The 27396-nt window shown below is 38.8% G+C and overlaps 1 protein-coding gene across 10 annotated transcripts in view; it reads left to right on the forward strand.

Moving 5' to 3' along the window:
* Positions 1–6950: 6950 nt before the first annotated feature.
* LOC134218091 (uncharacterized) overlaps positions 6951–27396 on the forward strand; it is a 136212-nt gene continuing 115766 nt past the window's right edge. For 3 of the 10 annotated variants that reach the window (XM_062696955.1, XM_062696953.1, XM_062696958.1), the window contains exon 1: positions 7014–7343. The gene's annotated coding sequence lies outside the window, so the exon portion shown is untranslated. Of the gene's footprint in view, positions 7344–27396 lie in introns of all 10 variants that reach the window. The other 7 variants (XM_062696956.1, XM_062696954.1, XM_062696959.1 and 4 more) reach the window with 5 other exon arrangements.

The raw sequence follows: 27396 nt of genomic DNA on the forward strand, positions 1-27396 counted from the left end.
CATTGAATAAGTAGTTATGTGTAGTGTCGGATGTCACAGAAGAAGAGAGGGAGAGAGATGGCAAACATTGTCGAATAGTTATAGCTTGTGCTGCATTGAATAGTAGTGATAGATATTTCGGGGGCGCTAATTAAGTGAATAATTATGTTAAATATTTATAATTTTTTAAATATTTTTTAAACTGTCCATAGGAAGACAGATGGCACTTCAACTTTCTTGGGAAAATAATATTAATATCATTGATTTTTTTGCCGATGCCTTCTTCCAGCAAAACAACTTTGTACCTTATTGGGTAGCTTCTTAAAATTGGTAATTATTATAGTTTTGCTAGATCTACAACTTTACCGAGGAAACTTTTTTTTATCACGTTTGTGAAAAAAGTTAAATTTTCAACTTTTTCAATAGTAGGTACTATTGAAAAATAAAATCCACTCAAATATGGGCACTATTTTTGTGATTTTTTTCTCTGAAGACACTATTTAGATCATATCAGCCGTTTGGGCACAAAACAATTAAGTTCATCAAATCACGGGTTCCGACCATTGTGCAATGCTCACTCACACTTCCAATGTCATCCCTCGAGTGTTCTATTTGTGATGGCGAAGTATCAGAAGTGGAGTACATCCTGTGAAGTTCCCATGAGATCACTGGTGTAATTCTAGCTGCTTCGATAGGCGAGTGATGCGTCACATTTGGTTTTATTATTATTTATTCAGCCTAAGGCCTGGCCTCTGCGGTACATAATAGTCGTCTCCGTTCACTGCTGTACGTTACTAGTCACGCAGTCTACGGACGGTCCGTAAATCGTCTTCCACCTGATCGATCCACCTTGATCGCTCCACACCTCGCCTTTTTGTTCCTGTCGGATCAATGTAGAGAACCATTGGTCGCGTTGGTCCTCCAAAAGTAATATTGTCCAGATCTCGTGTCCAAGGAGGACTACCTCCACCGGTTTAATAAGGGAGTCTGTTCGGTACGGCGGCGAATTCGATCGAAGTGTTTTTGGAGTCCAAAGTACGTACGCTTTCCTGCTACGTTGCGTCTTCGAATTTGTCTGCTGGTATCGTTATCGGAGGTCAAGTGAGCCCAAGTACATGAATTCTTCAACCACCTTGGTTTTGTCGCCATTGATACAAGCTCGTGGTGAATGGCCGTTGTCTCTCTTGAGCCTACTTCGTCTTCAACGTGTTAATGACTAGTCCGATCTGCTTTGCTACCCTCTTCAGTCTGATGTAGGATTCTTCCATCTTTTCAAAACTGTAATAATGAAAATAGTGCATGGAGAACTGGAGTGCGATGACCTGCAGCGAGCACCAGTGTGCCCGTAGGTTGACTACTGTCGAGTGTCAGAGGTGGCATGCCGCGAATGGTCTTCCAGCTTCCAATTGGCTACACTGTCACTCGTAATTCGAGGTGCACATTGTACTCATGGATCAATCATTGCCGCCTGAAATATTCCTTAGTTGAGTGCTAGGAGACCGACTAGTGCAAAGGAATTTGGTTTTAGTGAGTCGAGTGTAGTCAACCCATACTCACACAACATTGGATACGCTTGACTAATGTGCAGAATGCAGTTTTCCGTTACCATTTTCTAAAACAATGGAATGTCTTATGCCTTCCGTTCATTTTTTCCATAATGTCAGCGAAAATTGTGCACAGAACTTTACTCTTAATCACACCGACCACAAGAAAGTTGGCCTCCATCAAAATCCATGGCCTCCATATAAGAATTCGAAATTTGTAGCACATTTAGGGGCAAGCCAGAGTAGACGCGACGAGCGATGCGACGTGACGCGACTCACGTTAAGTAATAACAATCATCATCAACAGGCTGTCAAATTGCACTGTCGCGTCGCGTCGCATCGCACGTCGCGTTTACTCTGGCTTGCCCCTTAGTCAGAGGCGTCGCGTGGTCAATTCTTCAACCTGTGCACCAAGCGGTGTATTTCGGTTTTCAGTTGTTTGATGCATTAAAATTACGAGTAAGCACGCGCCGGTGATACTTTTTTTTAAATTATATTTGTTGTAGAAAAAACGTTAAGCATTTAATAATGTAAATTATGACGGGTTGATAATTGTTCGTGCTTCCTATATAAAAGTTAAATATTTTGAGAAAAAAACCTGACCTGAAAAAGGGACCTAAAATGACACATCCAATATGAACGAACTATCTTCAACCGTGTTTCGCATATGTTTCGTCTATCTGTTTCTAAGCTACATCTAATTTATCGAATTAAGCTCAAACTAAACTTAAAGTGAAAGTGGGTTTAATTGAAAAACAAACTAATCTGGGGAATCATAATGCTTTTCAATATGACATATAAGACAGCTATTCAATGAAACGGTATCTTTTAATTTTAATTCAAGTTATTTCGTAGAATGAGACAAGTCTTAACAATTATGTGTTCATAAAATTGATATATTTTGAATGATTAGACAGGAAATACACATTTGTAATTAGCATGTCATACATATCAGAAAAATGGGGTCTCTACAATGAAGCTTATACAGATATGTTCCGTTTTAGCTCATAGCATAGCTCAGCTTAGGACATTTTTTGTAGTCATATTTCTTGATGCATTCGAGGATATGTACTCCAGCATAGTTTGGACGGCCCAGAACATCCGAAAAAGTATTTCAACGATATCAGAACGCTACATAACAATGAAATACTTCGTCCTGAAGTAATAAATGGCAAACAAACCCCCATCTTATCACTTTTATTTCGATGAGGGGAAGTCGGTGAAAAGAATCCTCTCTTGTTAGATACGGTCTTATTACCGTTAGTGCTTGAAATCATATAAATAACATTTAACCAAAAACTAACCTTAGTTAGTTTATTTTAAAGGCTAAATCTCTAAAAAAATGATTGAATTTTCTTGTTGATAAAAACGGAATAATTTTGTTGACAAAATCGGAGCGTGATAAAATCGGAACAGATCTGTAATCTAAACGTTACTCAATTATTAATTATTCTATTTTAATTTATTTCTTAGATGATTTTTTTTTCCGAAGGGCTGCTTTCATACCACGTGGACATATGTCGAACATTTTTAGATGTGTACTTCCCTCCATCAGCGTACACATCAGATCAAGCAATTTTTCATTAATTTGTGTTAACCATGGATATTTTTCCTACCCCTCTACCCGCTAAGTTATTCACATGGTATACGAATAGCTTTTGGATATTGGATTTGACGAAAAAATCATCATAAGCCATAATCCCAATCAATATGAAATATTAAAACGCTTGTGATCCAATGTGCTTATTCAAAACCGGACTTTCGCCATGGAACGCTTTGAGAGAGCAGAAAATTTATTTAATCACCGCCTCTTTTCTTTTTCTATTTTGTTCCGATTGCGCGCTCTTCAACCAAACGCGCATGCGCTGTTTGAAGCGGTATGGGTTACCTACTCGGTAGGCAGTTAGGCACCATTTTCATCAAACTGCTTTTCTTCATCGGCACCAAACCGTGCACTGCAAACGATTAGCGCTTTGGCTACCTATACATCGCCGATTGCGGTTAAAGCGGATGACCTGCACATGCATAATAATGCATGTATGATGCATGGCAAACCACCCCCCTGAAATGAGATGTAGTTCTTGAAGCCGTCTACCGATTGGGTGGCGCTAGTGTTACCTTTCCTATTTTAAGCTCCGTTCATACCGCCGCGAGAGCATTGACGATTGACGCTTTGATGTTGCATGTAAAAAGAAGCAGAAAGATGATAATCAAAAATATTCGCACGGGAAAACATACGAAGAAATTTTTGAAACACTTCTTCAAAATTCTAGAAGCAATTTAATTAAAAACGATAAGCAGTACGGAGTTAGTCTTGTTTTGTACTGCACAATAAACACAATATTTCAATTTCAATTTTTATTCCGTGATATCATACTTAATACACAGTATAAGAAAAGTCCAACCCTGTACTGTTTACCGTTTTCAATTAAATTGCCTCTAGAATTTCAGAGAAGAGTTTCAAAAATATCCTCGTATGTTTTATCGTGCGAAATTTTTTAAATATCATCTTTCTGCTTCATGCAACATCAAAGCGCCAATTAATAACATCGAAAATCACGCAGCAATGCAATACATCTCGTTGAATATAATTTAAATAACAATGCAACACATGCCGCTTTCGCATCCGACTGTTCTGACTTCGTGTGTTTATTGCTTAACCGGCAATGTTTACATCCAGCACCATGTTTTTGGCTTCAGTCGAGTTGTTCGTGGATGACAGCCGTTTCATGGGGGTGTGGCAAACCGTTCTCTGCTGAAAGTGCACGTGTTGGACCACATGTGGCGGTGCGTCGTCGTTTCGGTATCGTGGAGTAAAATATAACGCGCCCCCATCGTAGCCTTTCGGCTGCCACATATCACATGTCGCCTGTAAAAATTCCGTGCATAGGGTAAATGATGTATCTTGGACAAGCGCAGGACATTCATTACAAAATATATCGAGATTGAATAGTATAAAACAATTGAAAACCACTAGGTTCATCCATATACATAACCTATGATTAGTCTTGTGTCTCCATTGCCCAATTTTTGAATAAATTACGTTTACTAGGTGTAAACTGTGATATACTGCGAACTAAAATATTTACTTTTTGGACATCAAATATATAATTTCGACATGGAAAATGCATATATTTTGGACAGAGTCATTTTCTCCTAATTTACAGATCTCAATGGTATGACTTACCTACACGTATCCACAATCATTTACATGCATTTATTTGCTTAACTGACATAGAATAAACCAGAAATTAACATTGTTTCGCAATCTTATCGATATCATTGAAAACAGCCTGAAAGTTGGCAATTAATGGTTCATCCATGTACTGTACATGGGGTGACCAATAAATGTCTGATGATTAAAAACATAACTTCATTTTGGTCACTCCTTTTTCATCCGTCTCTAGTTCATGTTAAGCGATTGGAATATGTTAGCATCTGAATTACAATCTAACTTTGGCCGCCGGACTTCAAGATTGCCGTTTGAACCAATTTAAACGTGTTTCAGGTGCATGTTACGAAGAGTCCTATAATGCATGGTCTCCTGCATACTGGCATCCAGCAGGCACTTTGGTAGATAGCTTTACATTTTAGATAATTTTAAAGATAAATAATAGTTGATTTGTGAATTCTCATCAGGAACCGCTAGAGTTGAGGTAAATGTATGCAATGATCACACTTTCGATAAAAATTTTCCTACACATCATCTAAAATTGATCGAAGAAGCTCAGGCTTGTCCAAAATATGTACATGTCCAAAATATATCATTTACCCTATTTTACGATTATGTATTTATACTCAATCGTTAAATTTGAACTAAACATATGACAAATGCACATGATGCAAGTATTTGTATAAGAATGACAAGAAATCTATTGAGAGTTTAAATGTTAAAGACAAAATTGCTACCTGTGCAGTGCACAGGTTGCACATGCGGACGCGACGCCTCTGCATTTAGTCATCTTGTATCCATCGGATCGCTATTCGATTTACATAGTGAATTATGATGAAAAAAGGATTTTTGGTGGACTAAAATTTATATTAGATGTCAGATTGAAGACAGCACTTCAATGGACTACAAATAGAAACGTTAGTTTTATCACCGACGCTATTGTTAATTTCGAATATTATTTATTATTAAATTTGTATTATGAAATTGGCTAATTAGTCACTATATCGTTTGATTACCATTCTTGGGTTTGTTTCAATTTTTTTTGAACTATAATCTCCGAGTTATGAATAATATCGCAAAATTGTCAATTATATTACACGTACATCACTTAAATACACTCTACATACTTTGTAGTACATATTCTAAGTATGTACCTTCAATCATGCAATCACAAAAAAATGAAATTAAAAATATTAAATTTTTTTTCCCGTTTTTGGCAACATTAAAATCCGGTCGTGTTGCCAAAATCGGGAAGGGACTGTATGTCATATAACAATACTTTAGGCCATTCTTCTCTACTGATTAGAATGTACAGACCAGGAAGTTGGTGCCGAAATCAAAGGTGATTCAAAGGTATCAAAAACGATAACAGGAAGTCTGGCAGTGTATCGCACCGGACAGCGTGTCGCCCATTGGCTTCAATACAACCCTGCCTTCGAACAAACATATTTTATCTCAGAGTCTGTGTTTCCTCTCTATCAGTGTCTACGTAAACCGCCGCGTCTGGAACCACCAACATTTTCGCCAGTTTTCCTCTCTGTTGATAACAAGCTACCACGTTGCACTGCAGTACATCGCGCGCGCAAAATAACTTTACTACACTACGATACGAGCGATTGAGTTCCGACAACCGCGCGCATTGACGCTGCCGCTCACGCTGCTGTGGGAGAGTGAGTAGCCAGTCGAGCAGTACATATGCATCTCGCCGGAATCCGCGGGTCCGGCACTTGCTCCAGCTATAGTCATCAGCTGGTAGCTGGTGCGCGTCGGTTGCGGCGCCGGCCGCTGCTGGTTGAACTTTGAGAGAGGGGCCCAGATAGAACTCGCTGCTAGGTTGGATACACTGTGGGAGATTGCCAACATAGATTGATCACATAAAACTATTTTTTTAATTGGAATGTATAGTTTTAGGAACGAGAGGCTAGCATTTAAAAACATGTCTTCGTTTTTTGATAGCGTCCGGGCCGGAATTAGGCGATTGGGGGCCCGGGGCGAAACATTTTTGGGGGCACCTGAATGTACCGAAATTTGTAAGCAATTAGTAAAACTGCTAGGTTTTGATACTCGAGGTTTGTGGGGACCCAGGGACCTGCCCCACCCCCGGACCCTTGCTAAATGCGGACCTGGACAACGCCAACGTCACAAAAATAGGGTATTCTCATTTGATATTGAAGCAACTTGACTGTCTGGAATATGTCCAGTCGACAGCCTATAGTGAACAATAAGCATATAGCTGTGACGCTATCATGGTGCGACGCTGCTGTTTAGCCCAGTCCGGTCCGCTGTGAGACGCCGTGAACTTCTGGATTCAGTGCTCGTCGAGCATTTGCCAGCAGAGGGTGGCAACATTATATCTGTTCCGCGGTTCATCGACGAGGTTATTTTTTGTGTGACTTGCTGGGTATCTCCCTACCGTAGTATTTTTTCGCGTTTGTTTCGCTATCGGTATCGGTATCCTATAGGTTCCCCTCCTTCCCGTCTGGGGAAAATGTTTGTGTGCCGAAGAGGGAATTTCGCGGAGGCTTCTCGTGTGTAAACTTTGTTTTCGGCAAGGAAGTCAGTTTATCACTTTTATGGGCTCGTCGAAACTACTCTCGAATAATCGGTGTGTAAGCGAGAAGAAATTAAGCACCAGTGTTGATCGATAGGTGATTAGTATCTTGACAATTGTTTGCGAAAAATTGACGCGTTCTCTATGGCATTGGACCTGTGTTCAGAATAGTCATAGCTTTTTTTTAAATCGATTCATTTTGACTTCATAAAGTTTCAAATAAGATTTGTAATATGGCAAGTTAGAGAAGAGTAAAATTTTAACTTTAGAGACAACATTTTTTCAATCCTTGTTTGACGAGAATATTTGCTCGTTCTTGATGATCCGTTAAACGTTGAGGCTTCCCAAAGTATGATACAAATGTCAAGATGCCATCTTACCGGAACAAGTCATCACACGAGTTCGACCATAATCGATCTTTGCTGCTGTTATTCTGAACGTAGGGCCAACAATGCTGGGGGTATGCGTATTGCTAAAGCCCGACACGTGAGAAGAAGCTGCGAAGTGTAAAAAAATTCCTATGATTCGGAGTCGTGGTGTTCATAAGTGCACAAAGGGTCTAATGAAACAGTGATGATAATATGGGCAAATCGTGCTTCTGATAAGCCATATCGGTGATGAATGAGTGATTCACCGGAGATGTGGTGGGCGAGGGAGATGATGACGCCACAGTGATAATGATTTGATTGCAGTGCTTTATGGAGCGTGTTGATATTTGGTCTTGAATCTTCAGGTGGAGCGATGAAAATGAATCCGGGATAAGGTCTGTTGTTAGCACATTTAATTCCCAATTGATTATCACTAGATAACGAGCTTCATATTTAAGTGGTGACGTGTTAATGACTATTCTGGGATTTGGGTTTACCTTGACTTAAGGACTCTTGAGCTATTTGCGGTTGCAATAATGACGGCGATCAATAGGATTTTATTCCACATATTCAAAGGTTTGTTTGAATTATCTGTCGATGGGATAGATAATCCAGACAGTGATTGAACGGCATCTGGAGTGATTGACCTGCGTTGTTTAGACTACAAGTGCACGAATTAATATTGTTTACAGATTATTGTACTCAGCGGAGAAGCCAGATTATTAGCTATTTTCTTGGACAGACTACTACAAAGCAAGACCTTGCTGAAGGTGGCTGGATTCGATTCCCGATCCGGTTGAGGAAAATGGGGTAATATGCACCCCCGGGGGCAAAACGACCCTTTGACATTTTTTAGTACATTTTCGGCAGTATTTCCAGAGTATTTACTACAGCGCATGTAGTTCGGATCAACCAATCCGGTAGTAAACATTCTTGAAAATATTCCTGGAACACCGTTAAAAATGCTAAAATGTCGTTTTGCCCCGGTGGTGCATATTACCCCAGTTACCCCTATAAGAAATTATTAGATTGGAAATTTCCTCGACTTCGCAGTAACTATGGAAGTGCTGAATGAACAAAAAAGCTGTGAAGCGGCAATGTTTTGGTGAGGGATGAAATGCCAATAACAAGGAGAACAAGAGGTTCCAATTGCAAGGGGAAGGGTCGTTAGACCGAGAGCCATTCTGCCGAATTAATGACTGAATATTACCAACATGTTGGACCAAAACTATCTAGCCGAACTCGATTTGTTCGAATTGAACTTTTAGCCGAAACGATTGTTCTTCTTCTTCTATGGCTCTATGATAGAAAAAAACAAGCATGCGATCTTGATTTAAATTATCAATTGATAAACACTCACCTGCATGTAAAAATCTTTCAAAAATCACATCCTAATTTAAAGTTTTTACCGTTACTTTTAAAACTCTTCCCTTCCTACCACGAAACCATAACGCTAATTAAAAGATACAGTGTTGAAAGTAAAAAAGCGAACAAAGTCGTTTCAAGTGATTTTTTTCTGTCGATAAAGTAAGTTTAACATAATTTTCTATCCCGAAGGAAGGTTGTTATTGAGCTGTTATATCCAAAAATCGAGTTAGGCTACCACTCCTCATCTGTTATTTCAATAATGTTCAGAAAATTCATCAACGGCTAAGAAAAATGTGAATCGATCATCGATGATGATGAAGGGATTACACATTCAGAAAAAAAAATGCTGAAAGATTCGGAGACTCCAATGGTGTCATCACAAAAATGGTAACAACAAATAATTCGTATGGTATTGTAATGCGGTAACTAAGAATTTGAAGCTATAGTAGTACTACACTGCCGTCATACACATATTTGTCCCATGTTTGCTGGGATTCCCTATATACATGGGACAGTAATGCGTATAACGGCAGTACATGTATTTAAACAGATTACTGTGTGCGGCATTTGGTGCCTTCTTCTTCTTTTTCTTATTGGCATTATAACACCCACTGGGATGTCCATCAGGTACAAAAATAATCGTCAGCTCATAAACTGACCGAAACTGACCTTAGATTGTTGATCGGCCACACCTACATCCTGTAATCGTCGGAGGAAGGATCGTCTGTTGGCCACTTTTATATGGACAAAAATTGCACACGAATATCGCGAATGAATGATTTTATTGTTTTTTTTTTCTCAAAAGTGTACCTAATGCTATTTCGGTGATGACGAATCATGAATACAGACAATATTTCTACAGAAGTTCTAGGTTCTCCAAACCATTCTGGATTCGAGAGCCCTAGTCTACCAGGACAATTACGTTTGGTATGAAACCAATAGCAACCTATGGTGCCCATACAGGCCCTTGAAGGGCATGCGCATAATTTATGATCGAGATATGTCCCAACCGGATGTTCTAAGATCTCCAAATCATTCTGGAGTTCAGACGAATTGATCTACCAAGATTGCTGGGCTCGATATCAAGCCAATAACAACCCATACAGGCTCTTAGAAGCCATGCGCAAGATTCATGTCTAAATCGAATGAACTAAGTTCTCCAAAACATTCTGGAGTTCAGACGAATTGGTCTACCAAGACAACTGGGCTCAATATCAATACAATAACAACCCCTACAGGCCCTAAAAGGCCATGTGTATCATTTGCGGTATAGATATGTTCAATCCGGATGTTCTAAGTTTTCCAAATCATTCTGGAGTTCAGGCGAATTGATCTACCAAGATTACTGGGCTCGATATCAAGCCAATAACAACCCATACAAGCTCTCAGAGGCCATGCGCATCATTTACGATCTAGATATGTCCAAACTGTATGTTATAAGTTCTTCAAATCATTATGGAGTCCAGACGAATTGTTCTACCAAGATAACAGGACTCGATACAATGTCAATAGCCACCCATGATGTCCATACATGCGTTTAGAGCCCACATGCATGATTTACTATATAGATATATCGAACCCGGATGTTCTAAGTTCTCCAAATCATTCTGGAGCTCAGACCAATTGGTTCACCAAGTCAACTGGGCTCAATACAAAGCTAATAGCAGCCCATGTTGTCTATACAGGGCCTTAAAGGCCATGTGCATGATTTACGATTTGAATATGTCCAAACCGGGTGTTATAAGTTCTCCAAATATTTCTGGGGCTCAGAGCCATTGGTCTACCAAGTAAACTGGGCTCAAATCAAAGATATTAGCAAACCATGGTGTCCATACAGGCCCTTAAAGGCCATGTGCATGATTTATTATCTAGATATGTTCAAACTAGATGTTCTAAGCTCTTTAAATCATTCTGAAGTTTGAACCAGTTGTTCTTTAAGTTCACTGGGATCAAAACAAAGTCAATAGCAACCCATGAGGATCATACAGGCCTTTTTAGCCCATGTGCATGATTTACGATTTAGATATGTCCAAACCGGATGTTCTAAGCTCTCCAAATCGTTCTGGAGCTCAGACCAATTGGTCTACCAAGACAACTGGGCTCAATACAAAACCAATAGCAACCCACAGTATCCATACAGGCCCTTAAAGGCCATGCGCATGATTTACAATCTAGATATGACCATACCGGATGTTCTAAGTGCTATAAATCATTCAGTAGTTCAGGCACATTGGTCTACCAAGACAACTGGGCTCGATACACAGCCAACAGCAACTCATGGTGTCGAAACTGGCCCTCACAGATCAGGAGTATAACTTAGGATCTAGGTATTCCCAACCCGGGTGTTCTAAGTTCTCCAAATTGTTCTGGAGCTCAGAGTAATTGATTTACCAAGTCAACTGGGCTCAGTACAAAGCCAATAGCAACCCATGGTGTTTATACAGGCCCTTAGAGATCATGCGCATGATTAACGGTCTAGATATGTCCAAACCAGATGTTCTGAATTCTCCAAATCATTCTGGAGTTCTCACCTATTGATCTACCATGTCAACTGGGTTAAATTCTGCGGCCAATAGCGATCCATGGGGCTTACACATACCTTAAAATCTCATGTGCATGATTTATTAGATTGGAATATGTTCAATTCGGATGTTCTAAGTTCTTCAAATCATTCTGGAGTTGAATTGAATTAGTCTACCATTTCAACTGGGCTCAATTCAAAGACATTAGGAGAACATGCTGTTCATTCAGGCCCCAAGTGCATGATTTACGATCTAAATATGTTCAAACCAGATGTTATAAGCTCTCCTAATCATTCTGGAGTTCAAACCTATTGATCTACCACGTCAGCTGGCCCATACAGGCCCTAGAGGTCGTGTGCATGATTCATGATCTAATATTTACGTTCTAAGTTCTCCAAATCAATGTGGAGTTCAGACCAAATGGTTTACCAAGTCAACCGCCCTAGTAACATTTTGGTTTTATGCTGGTTTTATAACACTCTAGTAGAGTAAATTATAGTCTTCAAGAGCGTTATAAAACTTAAAATGTTATTTGGGCGGGCTCAATACAAAGCCAATAGCAACCCATGGTGTTCATACAGACCCTAAGAGGCCATATACATGATTTACGATCTAGATATGACCAAACCGGTTATTGTAAGTTCTCCAAATTATTCGGAAGTTTATACGAATTGGTCAACCTAGTCATATGGGCTCAATACAAAAACAATAGTACCCCACGTTGTCCATACAGTCTTTCAGAGGCCATGTTTATGATTTACGATCTAGATATATCCATGATCCATGATATGTTCAAGTCAACTGTGCTAAGTACAAAGCTTGTGTAGCAATCCATTGTGCATGGCTATTGTCGATCAGAGACTATCTGTATGGTTTACGATTTATATCTGTCCAAATCGAATGTTTTAGTTCATCAAAACCATACTGGAGTTCAGACCATATGGTCTACCAAGGCAACTGGGCTCGATACATAGCCAATAGCAATCCATGATGTTCATATAGCCGCCTTGAAGCCATGCGCATGATTTACGAATGTTCAAATCGTATATTCTAAGCTCTTCAAATCATTCTAGAATTCAAACCATATCAACGGTACTCAGTACGAAGCCAATAGCAACTTATGGTTCTAAATATCTTAAATCTCAAAAGTTCAGATGAATTGATCCACAAAGTCAACTCGGCGCAAACCCGATAGAAACCCAACATATTTAGGCTACTATAGGCCATGCTTACGATTTTGTGTATTTAGATCAGCGGTTCTCAACCTAGGGTACATGTACCCCCGGGGGTACCTCGGACGAAAATGCGTAATGGCGGACATATTACAATTCCAATAAAAAACTTTTGGTAAAGTTTTAATAATTATATAAATTTATATTCCAAGACTTTGTATTGTACATAATATGCATTGCAATAAGTAAAACAAAATCCACTTAATCGAAATAAAATTATGTGTTCGGACCCCTTGACTTGGCTTACAAGTTCGCAAGCTTGTTCGTTGACCTTGCCTCGATTTTCAAAACTAGTCTGTTAGATTCCCAGGGGTGCACATGTGAACCTTTCTTCCGATAATACATATAACGAAACGACCGATTGCTTAGCAATTAGTGGACACCAATTAACACACTTTATTTTGATTAACTACTGAGAAGGGGGGTTTTATTGTTCCGATAATATATAACGAATATGGAGTGGCGAATATGGAGCGACAAACAACAAAAACTGACCTACGAGCAAATTAATATCAGTGCGTCGCTCTTCTACATTTCTCTTACATGTTTCGCGTATCCTGGAGAATTTGGGAGAAAATATGCTACCTGGGGACAGCAGTATCAAAAAACACATCTAACATGTTCTCAACATTATGAAATATGTCAAGAATATACTTCCTAACTAAAATAATAAATTTGAAGCATAAAGGCTCTTTTTTCCCACCTAAAAACTCTTGGAAGCCTTCTTCTACGTCGAAAGCCTTCTTCCAAGCAAAATAATTGAAATATTAAATTTGAAGGTTAGGACAAAGGCTTTTTTTCAAAAAAAAAAAACATTTTTTAAGCCTTCTTCGACGCGGTTCAACAACCACCTTCCAAGACCACTTCAAGAGACTTGGAAACCTCCTTTCGAGGGGCTCAGAATTCTTCTTTCAGCCTGCCCCCTTTCATGAGGCTCAAAATCCTCCTTTTAAGAGGCTCGGAACCATCCTTTCGAGGGGCTCCGAATTCTCTCAGCCAACCCCCACAAGTGACTCGGAAGCCTATTTTCAAATAGTCGGAGACCCAGTTTCAGTAGGCTCAGAAGCCCCCTTTTCAAGAGGCTCAGAAGCCCACTTTCAAGAGGCTCGAAAACCCCTTTCATGCGGCACTGGAGCACCTTTTTAAGAGTCTCGGAAACCTCCTTTCGAAGGGGCTCGGAATTCTTCTTCCAGTCAGCCATCTTTGAAGTGGTTCGGAAGCCTCTTTTCGGAAGCCCCTTTTCAAAACAGATAGGAAACCCTCATTCAAGAATCTCAGATGCCCCTTTTTTAGAGGTTTGAAGGCCCCTTATTCCAGAGGGTTTGAGATCTTCTTTCAAACGACCCGGAAGCCCCCTTTCAAGAGGCTCGGAAGTCTACTTTCAAGTGGCTCGGAAACCCAATCGAGGGGCTCGGCATTCTTTGTTCAAGAAGCTTGGAAGCCTACTTTCAAAAGGCTCAGAAAAGTATTTTTAAGATGGTTGATGCTCGAACGACCCCTTTCATCAGGCTCGGAAATCAGATTTCGAAGGGGCTCGGAATTCTTCTTTCAGTCATCCCCCTTTCAAGTGGTTCGGAAGCCTCTTTTTGAAAGGGTCGGAAGCCCCCTTTCAAGAGGCTCAGAAGCTCACTTTCAAGAGGCTCGGAAGTCCCCTTTCAAGTGGCTCGAAAACTTCCTTTGGAGGGGCTCGGAATTCTTCCTTCGAGAAGCTACTTTCAAAAAAACTCAGAAATGTCATTTCAAGATGCCCAAAACCTTATTTCAAGATGCTGGATAGACCCTTTTTCATGAGGCTCGGAAGCCCCCTTTTAAGAGGCTCAGAATTCTCCGTTCAAGGGGATCGAAATTCTTTTAACCAACCATCACGGCTCGGAAGTCACTTTTCAAAGGGTCGGAATCCCAGTTTCAAGAGGCTCGGAATTTTCCTTTCGAGTGGTTGGGAATTCTTCTTTCAAGAAGTCTACTTTCAAACGGCTCTGCGACGTCATTTCAAGAACTTGGAAGCCTCATTTTGAAAGCCTCGGAAACTCCTTCTAGAGGGACTCAGAATTATTCTTTCAAGAGGCTTGGAAGCCTACTTTCAAAAGGTTCAGAAACGTCATTTCAAGACGCTCGAAAGGTTCGAAAGCACTCTTTGAAGATAATTTTATGAGTTTCGCTTATAAAAATAGGGGGTACCTCAATGAATACAAAAACACGAAGGGGTACCTCTGAAAAAAATGGTTGAGAACCGCTGATTTAGATCATCGTTTTTGCACATATTTGAATCATAATGCTCTGAGCGCAATTAACTTAGTAAACCAACTGGTCTGAGCTCCAGACTGATTTAAAAAGCTTAGAGCTCCAAAGTGATTTGGAGAACTTACACTGAGGAAAATGGACGTATGGTTTTCAATCAAACGCCTTATGAAAATTTGCCACAAGGAATCGGTATGAATTTCAATATGTTGCCTTATAAATGATGATTTTCATCTAAAAAAAGTAGAGTGCGGCGGACTGGGTTCGAACCATGGACGTCGGGGTCGGGAGGCCAGTATGTAGACCACACGCCCATCGACGCTTGAATACTCAAGAAGGTAACTGCATATAAGAAGTCGAAGATTCATAAGGCGCCAGTTATGAATTTCGATAGTCCTGTTCGCTGAGTGTAGATCATCCGGCTTGGACATATTCAAATCGTAAATCCTGGCCTGATTTTGTGCCGATCTCAGATGACTTGGATGATCAATTTTTTATGAACTTCAGAATGATTTGGAGAACCTAAGATGTCCTGTTTGGACATATCTAAATCGTTAGTCATGCGCATGACCTCCAAGGCACTGTATGGATACCATGAGTTGCTATTGGCTTTATATCGTGCCCAGTTGTCTTGGTAGATCAATTTGCCTGAAACCCAGAATGATTTGGAGTACAGGCATGCCTCAATAGTACGTAGGGTAAGACGGTATAATGCGCCCCACCTGTCCAAAACGCCCCCCTTTGATTTCTAGAAAACTATAACTAACTAAGGGTAAAAATTAGTTGGTACCTTTAAATATTTGTAAAACCATCATACTATGTGAATGTGGGAGTATTTTTGTATTACATAATGGAAATAATAGCAAAATACAAAAAGTGACAGTTTTGATGTAACTTTTATTGTTTATTTGTTCAATATTCTGGAGCGATGCTAGCATATTGTCCGAAAAATTTGCACTGAAACACTCAGTTGGGCAACAAAATAACTTTTCTCAGTGATTAATGTAATTTGCTTCCATCTTCAAAAATGTAAAGGATTTCGAAAATATGTTTCACTGGTCAAAACGCCCCAGTGTATGCAGGACGGTATGCCCTTACCAACTGGACACAAGCGCGTCGAGCCTGCCGCAGTTGCTTCCAAATTCACTTTTTGAAATCCATTTTTTCACGACTTTTTAAAAAAAGCTTTATTCCTACGTGTTCTCAGTAATATTTTTATATGACTACTCACAGGCACTGCATTTGCGACTTTTTGGACTACCAAATAACATAAAGTTATTGCCTAAAATGTGTTGAAAAGTTAAAAGTTATTATAGATGTTGCCTTAGGGGGGGGCGTATTATACCGTCTTACCCTACACCTGCGGAATTTTAGTGTACGTACTATCGAAACAAAAAAAAGCCAAGTAAAACAATTTTTTATTTGCCTTTCTATTTATTTAGAAGTGGTGGAATGTTTACAAAACCGCTCGGAAGCCAAAATTTCGATAGAAGGCTCTGTATTATTAGCTTATTTATATTTGATATAGTACACAACGGACCAACGGCATGACCCAGATTTTTCTTGAAATGGTGCCTACATGTAGCATTGATAAAACCATCGTCTTTGTAAATGAAAGGATATTGTTTTTTACGAAATATTGTACAGTAGGGGGGCTAATCCGGCTCTCGGTAATCCGACGACTTGTTAAACCGGACCTCGCTAATTCGGTATTTTCCGGACTAAAATAATTTAACTTGGCATAGTTTTTTATTTCGTATCAAAGTAAAAAATAAATAACATCAGATTTTAAACTTGTAATTAGAAGAGAACTTTATTCAATGAAACAAATGTTATAAATTCAACGATCATACTGACGACACTCCAAGACAAAATTTTCAAAACGACTTATTTGCTTTGTAAACAAAGATTCAAACGACAATTTGACGAATCTGATAGCTCTCCCACGCAAACCAACACCACCAATAGATAGGTGAAGGATTCCGCTACCTGTTGATGGTGTTGGTTTGCGTGGGAGAGCTATCAGATTCGTCAAATCGTCGATTGAAACTTTGTTTACAAAAGCAGATAAGTCGTTTTGAAAATTTTGTCTTGACTCAATATCGTTTGTTATACTCATGTTCCATTAACTTATTCTTCGTAAAACGAAACTTAGCAACTTCCGATAACATATTCTCCTTATCCAAATATTGGATAATAAAATCAACTAATTGGTTCAGCACGCTGGAAATCAGTGACTGGCTTGGGTTCTTCCAACCACTCTTCTTCCATAGTTTCGTCATTATTCTCATTTTCTTCATTTTCTGTTCCGTTACATACTAGATTATTTCGAGATCCGTATAAATACAGTATAACCAAATTACCGGATGCATCTCTCACCCAATCGTCTTCCTAGCATCTGATTTTCTCCTCCGTATACACTGAATTACTCAAATTCCCAATTGATTTCACAAGAGTGTTCAGAGGGATCGAATCGTTCAGAACATTCGGTGGTGGTTCCTCCTTAAGATCGTTCTTATTTAATTTCTTCCAAGAATTAGAAATTGTACTTGCAGAAACTTCATCCCAAGCCTCTGCCACCCACTCAATCGATTCCGCCAGTGATATCTTTTTCAAACGGTCATCTACCGAGAATTCATCGGCTGCCAAGGCCACATTCAACAAAAGATTTTTCTTATACCTTTTTTTGATCGCATTGATTACTCCTTGATCCATAGGTTGTCCCTCAGAGGTACAATTTGGAGGAAGAAACACGACACTGATCAACCCGTCTCCTGATTCCAAGGCTTTTGATCCCTCGTGATGAGCCGTACAGTTATCCAATGGGAGTAATGCTTTTGGTTCAATTCCTTGTTGGATCGAAAACGCTTGAACCAACGGAACAAACTGCGTGTGAAACCACTCGTTAAAAAGCAGTCTTCCCAACGAACATCAAACCCGCTCGGTACAAAAGTACGCGTACTCTTTTTGAACTCTCTTCTTCCGTTCGAACCGCAACGCACGATGATGTACTCAAACCCGAACTTGCGTTCGAGTTCATTTTCAAACCCAAGTTCAAACTTCGGTACGGTAAGGGTACAGTACAGTTGACGTGTTGTGTTTCACACTTATGTTCGTTTATTCAAAAGATATTTTAGTTACTAGATAAAGATTGTCGCTGTCGTCGCTGTCCGGAACATCTTTTGCTGGCGAGGATAGGGGAGCTAAATGTCAAAGAAGGAAAATCCATACGATTTGACAGGTATGTACCACACATGTTTCGGACAGCAGAACAAAGGGAACAGTAGCGACAATCTTTATCTAGTAACTAAAATATCTTTTGTTTATTCCGAACGGTATACACGGGAGGTGCAACATTTGTCATCGCAAATACGAACAGTTTAGGTGCAACTTTTTGACTGCCAACACATGTTTTCGATGGAGTTGTTGATGCCGTCAATCAAATAGCAAGTAAATATTATTGAGATTTATGCAAGGATTTATGTTATATTTTCGTCTTGTTTTTAATGTTTTTCAATATCTACTTTATATTGCACAAATTATTACACCAATTTTGTAATTTAATTTTGCAAATTGAAAACGTAAAACATGGTTAGGCATAAGGTTTTGTTTATTGTTAATAATATATGTAAGTGTAGAAAAATCTACAAAAAAAACAAATGGTTCTTGTAGGATTTGATAAATTGTGAATGCTAGAAATTTATGGAATCTAGCCGTGGAAAAGTTACTGGTTTCCAATCATATTATATGTTTATATTTATTTAAAACGTATTAAAAATGAAGATTATTTCAATTACCACCATCGACATTACTGACAGCCAAGAGGTCGATAACAAAATCGTTCGAAAAGGACTTTCATAATTAATTAATTTTCTTGCACTAAACACATTCTTAGCTGTTGAAACAGTGACCTATTCTCAACCCTATTCTCACCCCTCGATAACTGTATCAAAATGATCGTAAAATTTGAGTTTTATCCAAAAATAATGAGTAACACATAAATAATTTATTAATTTATTATTCCATTTATAGATGGTTAAATTAAAAAAATAGCACGTTGCAGGATTTACTTCAAAGTCGGTCTCTGGAAACTTGACATTTTTTTCTTTTACTCCACCCGCATAATTACAAACTGTACATGGATATTTTCCCGTGCGGTCGACAACAGTATCATTTACTGTTGACAACTGTAAATGAACAATATATAAAGTTTTAACAGTTTGTGGTACGGTTATTTGACAAATAACAATTATGTTGAATGAGTTGTTAAGTTATGTCACCATAAAAAATCGTCTGTTTTCGCGTGCAAAATTTTCGCTCAACAGTATGATAAAATGTTGACATATAATGCAGGAAATAAAGAACATTTTAGAGACAGCATGTTATATGTTGACATTTAGTGATGATGTCGAGCAGTTATGGTTGAATCGATCGAAAAGTATTCGATAACCGCAACGTAAACTGTGAAGCTATATCTTACATCGTAATAATGATTCTGACCATATAAATAACATGTTGTTTTTTATTATGCGGGCAATTATTTCATATAAATAGTATAGAACATAATTATACAATACATTTATATTAATAGTAGAAAAATTCAGATATGTGAATGATCCAAGTTTTGAATTGAAGTCCACCTTATATCTTTGCTTTAAAAATGATATGATGCGTGAAACTGATTGAAGTTAAAACCAAGAACACTGTTCTTGACCGCATATGTGCAAATTTAAATTATTTTTCGATTTCAACATAGTTATGTAAATCGACTATTAATTTGAGATCTATTTCAGAATTTCACAGTGAAAAACTGTTAGATTATGTCAATATTTGTTGGAAAAAGTTAAAATAGACTGACTAATTGTTAGGTAATATGACTGACTGCAAGGTAATATTGAATATAGAAAGATTTTTCTATGAAAATTCAACATGTATTGAAATTTGATCTCCCTTTTTTAATGTCTACCTACTTTTGTTGATTTTGATATATTTAATCGTTTAAGTTAATCGTTAATATTATAACAAATTGTACATTTATAGAAAGTTCTTGGATAAAGAATCTTTGCAGCTTTTGATTGTACTTCAACAACATTGATACAAATTATCAAATACTAGTCGACCCGGCAGACGTTGTCCTGCATAGTAGGCGATAAAGCGCGTTGTGAACTGCCCATGCGAAGATTCCAAACAAATCATAATTTTAATTTTTCACTATTTACTAAACTTTTCACGTAATTTTCGCATGAGGAAATATCATATAAACCCGTCGGAAACGATAACCAACATACTTGCTGAAGGAATAAAGAAAATCCATTCAGCCGTTTTCGAGTTATGCGGATACAAACACAGTCCATTTCATTTCAAGACAAAATTTTCAAAACGACTTATCTGCTTTTGTAAACAAAGATTCAATCGTCGATTTGACGAATCTGATAGCACTCCCACGCAAACCAACACCACCAACATGTAGTTGAAGGCTTCACCTACCCATTGATGGTGTTGGTTTGCGTGGGAGTGCAGTCAGATTCGTCAAATCGACGTTTGAATCTTTGTTTACGCAAGCAGATAAGTCGTTTTGAAAATTTGGTATTAATTTTATTATATAGAAGATAATTTTAATGAGGCATAGATATCAGCAGATAATAAAATAAAAACAAAGATACCCGAAGGACCTAATAGGAAACTTATGACAATTCCACATCACACAAGTATTGTTACCACGCGGTGCCTACCAGCTTCAGGCAAAGTGTAAATTTTTCTACACCGGTGGCAAAATAAAGCAAGAATGGAACTGCACCGTTTTTAAAAACAAACGATTCCAGTGCAAGTTTACCTACACCGGTGCGAATAAACGAAAACGACATTATTTTTTTTTATTCTCTGCTGAAAAAAAAATATCTTTCGACATACCTATAAAAAGAACGCTGGATCAGAACACTAGCATTCAATTCTTATCTTTACAGCCTCTCCCATTCTCCTTTCGCTTCTTTTCGTCGAAGTTTACAGTGACATACTTCGTCTTTTGTTCGGATATAGCTCGTCTGTGTTTGGTGTACCACAGTTCGAACCGAAGTTTTGTACTTCAGTTTATACATGTACCGCTCGGTACACGGTATACACCCGAACCTGAGTACAGTAGCGATGCGGGTTTGGAACTGAACGCAACTGAAGAAAATTATACTCAAGTTGAACTCAGTTCAGGTTCGTGGGAAGACTGTTAAAAAGCGATCTATTCATCCAGGCTTTCTTATTGTGTTTGTAATACACAGACAATTGAGATTTATCACGTGGCAGGCATCTGGAATATTCCGCTATTCCCAGGAACATCAGTGGTAGCTTATGCGTTCCATTGCTGTTTGCACGTGGCATGAAAGTACAACGATTATTAATTACTTTCCGACCGGCAGCAATATCTTCATCTTGCAGAGCGATTGTGCGATTTGGCAGAAGCTTCAAAAACAAAGCGGATTCGTCGGCATTATATATTTGCAAGGGAGACAGATCTAGTGTCGCAACGAGATCTGAAAACAGTTCACGGAAATTCTCGAATGCTGCTATATTCGCGGACGCTCTTTCGCCGGAGAGGGAAATCATCTTTAGTCCCTGTAGAGCACGAAAACGATTGTACCATCCGTTGGAAGCCGTAAACTTTTCGGATGGATCCTGGAGATGCGCGAAAAAAAAAATCTGCTTTGGTTTTCACTACGTTGGGTGTGATAACGTTCTGCTGCAAACGTTGTTGCAGTACCCAGATAAACAAAGCTTCCTCCATCTGTGGGTAGAGTGCCAGCTTCGTGGTACGCCTGGTTTTAAGCCCTGAAGCACTCAGCTTATCTGAAGAGCACTTGATTCTTTCATTCTGTTCATAGATATCATAAATCGTGCTCCTTCCAACGCCGTAGGATCTAGCCAAAATTTCGATTTTTTCACCGCGCTTCTCTATTGATTCTATTATTTCGAGCTTCTTACTCAGCGACAAAGTGGTGTGTTTTCGCCTGGATTGAACCTGTGATTGCTTTTCCATGATTACTGTAAAGGTAATATTGATATATTGATATAATTGAATCACAAGTCAACGAATAAAAAAACCTTTTACAAAAATTCCTCACGATAGTACGATAGTTACCAAATCGGTTCAATCACAAATGTAAAAGGGAGAAACGTCAACGCATCGTCGTCATGAGGTTGACTGTCGGATTAGCGAGAGCAACCTCGATAATCCGGCCATACACTTGTCGGATTACCGGAGGGTACTAACTTCTCTCGAAACTTCAAATGACAGTCCCAGCGTTAACTGTATGAATGTATGTATAACACAGATTTTAATATAGTATTAATGAGAATTGGGGCCCTCCTTAGCCGTGCGGTAAGACGCGCGGCTACAAAGCAAGACCATGCTGAGGGTGGCTGGGTTCGATTCCCAGTGCCGGTCTAGGCAATTTTCGGATTGGAAATTGTCTCGACTTCCCTGGGCATAAAAGTATCATCGTGTTAGCCTCATGACATACAAATGCAAAAATGGTAACCTGGCTTAGAAACCTCGCAGTTAATAACTGTGGAAGTGCTTAATGAACACTAAGCTGCGAGGCGGCTCTGTTCTAGTGTGGGGATGTAATGCCAATAAGAAGAAGAAGAAGATTAATGAGAATTATCCTGTTTGTCAATTGGCCACCAGGATAACGTCACCTTAACCAGTGAATAAATGTATACATTCCGTAACTACATTCTACATACGTTTCTCATTGAGAACATTAAAGTATATTTTCGCAAAATATGTACAATTCCAATTTTTCGAGTCGATTTTTACACTTACCCCCTTTTTTCCACTTTCCCAGTGTACCTTACTAAGTATACTAGAAAGGAAAAAAACTTACAAAATGCTGAACGTGTGAACCGGTCTAAAAGAATTGTTTTGATGTTGATCCCAAATTAGGTGATTTTTAGACGAACTCAAAAATACTTAGCTCTTTCGTATTCTTTGTTTTACATTTAGGAAATACCGTCGTCGGGGGTGACAATGGGTCTGGGGTGAAAATGGGTCAGCGCCTTCACCGACAGCCTGAAGGTCGGGAAGCAAAATCGTTCAAAAAGGTCTCTTATAATTTAGATCTTTTTTGCCATCAGATGCATTAAATCTATTCTCCAATATGGAGCGGCCCATTCTTACCCGTGACGACGGTAGTTAGAACTAAAGGCCTCAAACAATCGATTTGATCAATTAAAATTTTTGACGGAAAAGGTCAGTTGATCAACAATTTGTGCTTATTTGTGAATATTTCAAAAACTACCATACCCACTCCCTTAAGTGTCCATAATATGTCTACGTGGTACATACATAGCCAAAATTCGGCGAGAGAAATGTCGAGCTTTCAGCTCTGATTCTGGATTTAAAGTTTGTAAATGGATGATTCCTATATTCACACAATTATATTAATATGACGCGTGAATAGTTGAATATTCTCCGTTCCTTCCAGGGTGACAACTTGAAAATGATACACAAGTTTCATATATTCCTAATTAATTGCTGTTTCTTTGATTTGATTTGATGAATTGATTCATGAATAAGAACAATTAAATACTTAGTAAGATTGGGAACTCTAATAATCTTAATTTGAGATGAAATACAGATTAATATTATATTGGGGTCTCCAGCCAGCCTTGTGAGCGAAGGCATAGGATTGCCAATCCGAAGATGGCGAGTTCGATTCTCAGCCCGGCCTAGGGAGTTTTCAGCTTGGAAACATTCTCGACTACCTGGACATAGTGTGCCCATTGCATAATCATGCAATTTGCGAGCACAAAACGGTCTTAATTAATAACTGTGGAAATGCTAACAGAATACTCATTTGAAAAGAAGGTCAAGTTCCAGTACTGGATCAAGCAAACGAAGATTTTTTACATCTGTCCATTTTGAAGTTTACTAAAATGTGACCTTTATCCCTTTGTTTTCAACTCCCCCTAAATTGCATATCCTGTTTGTCAATTGGCCCCCAGGATAAAGTCACCTTAACCAATGAATAAATATATACATTCCGTAACTACATTCTACATACTTTTCGTTCAGTTGATAAAATATTCATTGAATATTATACTTTAATATGTATCCAATACCTATCCAATTTCGACTGTGACGAAATAACAGCAGTTCACAAAACCCGCATTGTGTTGAATTTATCGAACAGGTTTTAATTATTCTGCGCATGCTGGATTAATCAATCGCTCTGTTCCAGCCAATTGCCATTTCGTGACAATCGAGCCAACACGGTTTGCTCTCCTGGAAGCTACTCGAGATGCTACGTTTGTTTACATTGCCTCTTGATTTATTCACGCTATCTATCACTAAGCAACTGTTCTCACTGACTGCTTGTTGTTGAATTTTCCCGCATCTCGTCGGGGTGTCTTGATGTACGTACCCACCTACCTACATAGAACATCTCGTCACAGCACTCGCCGCGGTGCAGCGCGACGAGTTGTTCATCAGATAGCGAAGATGATGCCACAGAACGGCGAAGAAACTGATCCAGCGAGCGATAACCACGAGCGTACAGCAAGATGACAGACGTGTTTAAACAATTAGCAGATTGTTTATTTGAGCTTCACGTTCCACCTCACTGTTTGCGGGTACACATCCCATCTACTGGGAGAAACTTTGTTTCATTACCAGAACTACCAACATGGTTTCAAATTTGCATCTCTGCCTAGCATCACTTTGATCAAGGGTCTCAATAGCGAGCGCGGATTTCAATAACCCATTGCTGCAGCGCGGTCACGTGATCTCATAAAATAATCATGAAAGCATGAAATTGAAGTTTACCTTTCCCAATTTCAGCCTGTTAGCGTTTTGACTGCCACCATGGTGGAAAGCATCATCAGTAATAATATCTCATGTACCGCCCATTCCGACGAGAACGTCGATAATCCACCCGAGTCATATAACAGTATGCAAAGTGGGTTCAGCACAGAAACATTCCGAAATTCTTGCGCTGGAGTGAACATTTTGGTGCATTTGCTTGCGGCGATGTACGGACGGAAGAATGGTTTCGGGTGCGAAGCTTGGAAATGCATACGAAATGTGGTACGCTACATTGTGCGACCCAACTTTACATCCTTCTGGGTGAAGCTTGTTTGCGTACTTGGAATTTATGAATCCTCATGAAAGCTCCACCATGAATTGTTCCGTTGTAGGTTCAGCCAGTACAGCTGTATGATGTAAAGTAATGCTGCAATGAGGTCAAGTTCAAGGGTGGAAGTTGGAAATCTGGATACATAATACCGTTTTGATTCTTATTCCGAACACTTGAGCACATTTTTCATTTCGGGGCTCTTTATAGCACAAGAATTAAAATATTTCAATAGATCAATAGTTTTCATCAGAAAACGAAAGAACAGAACTTTCATATAAACGCTTGATATTCATATTTTATTGATCGTAGGCCGTACACTAATTACGTAAGCACTTATGAAGAGAGGGGGTCGACCATTTTCTTACGCTCCATATAAATAAAAATTGATTTGTATGGGAAAAATCTTACATGGGAGGAGGGGGAGTTGAAAAACCCAGAAAAATTGCTTACGTTATTAGTGTACGGGCCCTTGGAAATATCAATACCGTCGTGACTCAAAACAAATCCCGAACATGACTCATATTCCAAACAGTGGTGTTTTGGCACTCTAAAGCCAAACCTTTCTACGGTTTTTCGTAATGAGGATCAAGATTACAAACGAATTCGAGGTCCTATGAAAAGAATTCACGAATAGGGTCAAAATGGTCATTGCAGAACGAGCGTTCGGAATACGAGTCATGTTCGGAATTTGAGTCAAAACGATCAAAATTGTCTCAAATTCCGAACACCACTTTAAAGCACTAAAATGCAAAATTTCAACGTCATCTCATTATTGTAATATTAGGTAGGTAACGCACTTGTCCAGAAAATTCGCTTATTTATGCTATAATAACGACATGATGCCGATAAATCTCTATGTGGCGGGCGAGTGTTCGGAATATGAGTCTGTTCGAGATTTGAGTCAAAACGGTAAATTTGGCTCAATAAGTAAGCCGCTTTTATACTCAACTTGCAACGAATAATGTAGACATACTTGTGCTGTGCGGTTGTATCTTCTTTTTGCCGAAGTAAGTTTTTAATTCTACTCAAAGGTGTTTTAATTTCCCCCGTCTAAGACGAGTTTAGTACTCTCCATTTAATTCCACCAATTATTTTGATATCTTTGCAGATACGTATTTCGACCACAACTGTCTGGTCGTCTTCAGTGTCTCGTACTTGACTCGACGAGACACTGAAGACGATCACACAGTTGTGGTCGAAATACGTATCTGGAAAGATATCATAATAATTGGTGGAATTAAATGGAGAGTACTAAACTCGTCTTAGACGGTTGAATACATTCCACTAAAAAGAGCTTAAAATATTTTATCTGTTTTAATTTGCTATTTGTACCTACTGATCCCTTTACGATCTTTGCTTGGACTCCTGCCTTCGTTTCACGTATCCGTTTGCGGAAGTCAAATTCCGACAAGACTTGCACTTAACGCTGGTAATCCGGCAAAGGCATGGACACCGTTCTGGGCAGTGATTCGTACAGTACATTTTTGCTGCTATTATCATGTCACATTGTTTGGACCGGACAGAATGTTGCACAACATTCTCTTGTGACAATTATAGTGTTGTAGACACATGCCATTCATGGCAATGAATGTATTACCCGCGAGTCGTTCGTATCATGTGACAATATTCGTGCCGCCTGTGAATGTATCGCTATCTATTATGATGGTAGTGCAAAATGAATGTTCTGAGCAGTCATAAAAGCTATGATGCTTATAGAAAAAGTAAATTAATAAACAATTTGTTTCGTTTGACTGCTTTGGCTGCACACTTATTACGTAAAGGCTTTTGGCGGGTGGGGTAAGAACAAAAATAATTTATAATGAAACAATTTTTCATAGGGGAGGGGGTTCAAACCCCGGAGAATTCACTTTCGTACTGAGTGTACATATCTTCATTTTATATCCCGAGTAAGATTTCTTAAAACAATAAATCGTCAAACGATGAGACACTTCTTATATATTTTAAAGTTATTGCTGCTCTAAAAAAAGAACGTGTTTACAGACTTAAAAATCATTTAAATAATTAAATATTTCAACTATTCGAGCCAGATTTGTTTTTAACCTGTTTTTGATTATCTAATCTAATTAAAAAATGATATTTCTAGATATAGGCAAGAAAAAAATAGGCTCGTACGTATAATTGTGTAATAAGTAATCTTATTTTCTTGGTTGACCCCATTTTTTATTTCAAAATTTTGATTTCTATTGTTGAAAACCCAGGTTGGGGAAACTGGGGTAATATGCACCCTCGGGGCAAAACGACCCATTTGTAATTTTTATCACATTTTCAGCAGTTTTG

The sequence above is a fragment of the Armigeres subalbatus genome, chromosome 2 (assembly GCF_024139115.2).
Source record: "Armigeres subalbatus isolate Guangzhou_Male chromosome 2, GZ_Asu_2, whole genome shotgun sequence".
Classification (NCBI taxonomy): Eukaryota; Metazoa; Arthropoda; class Insecta; order Diptera; family Culicidae; genus Armigeres; species Armigeres subalbatus.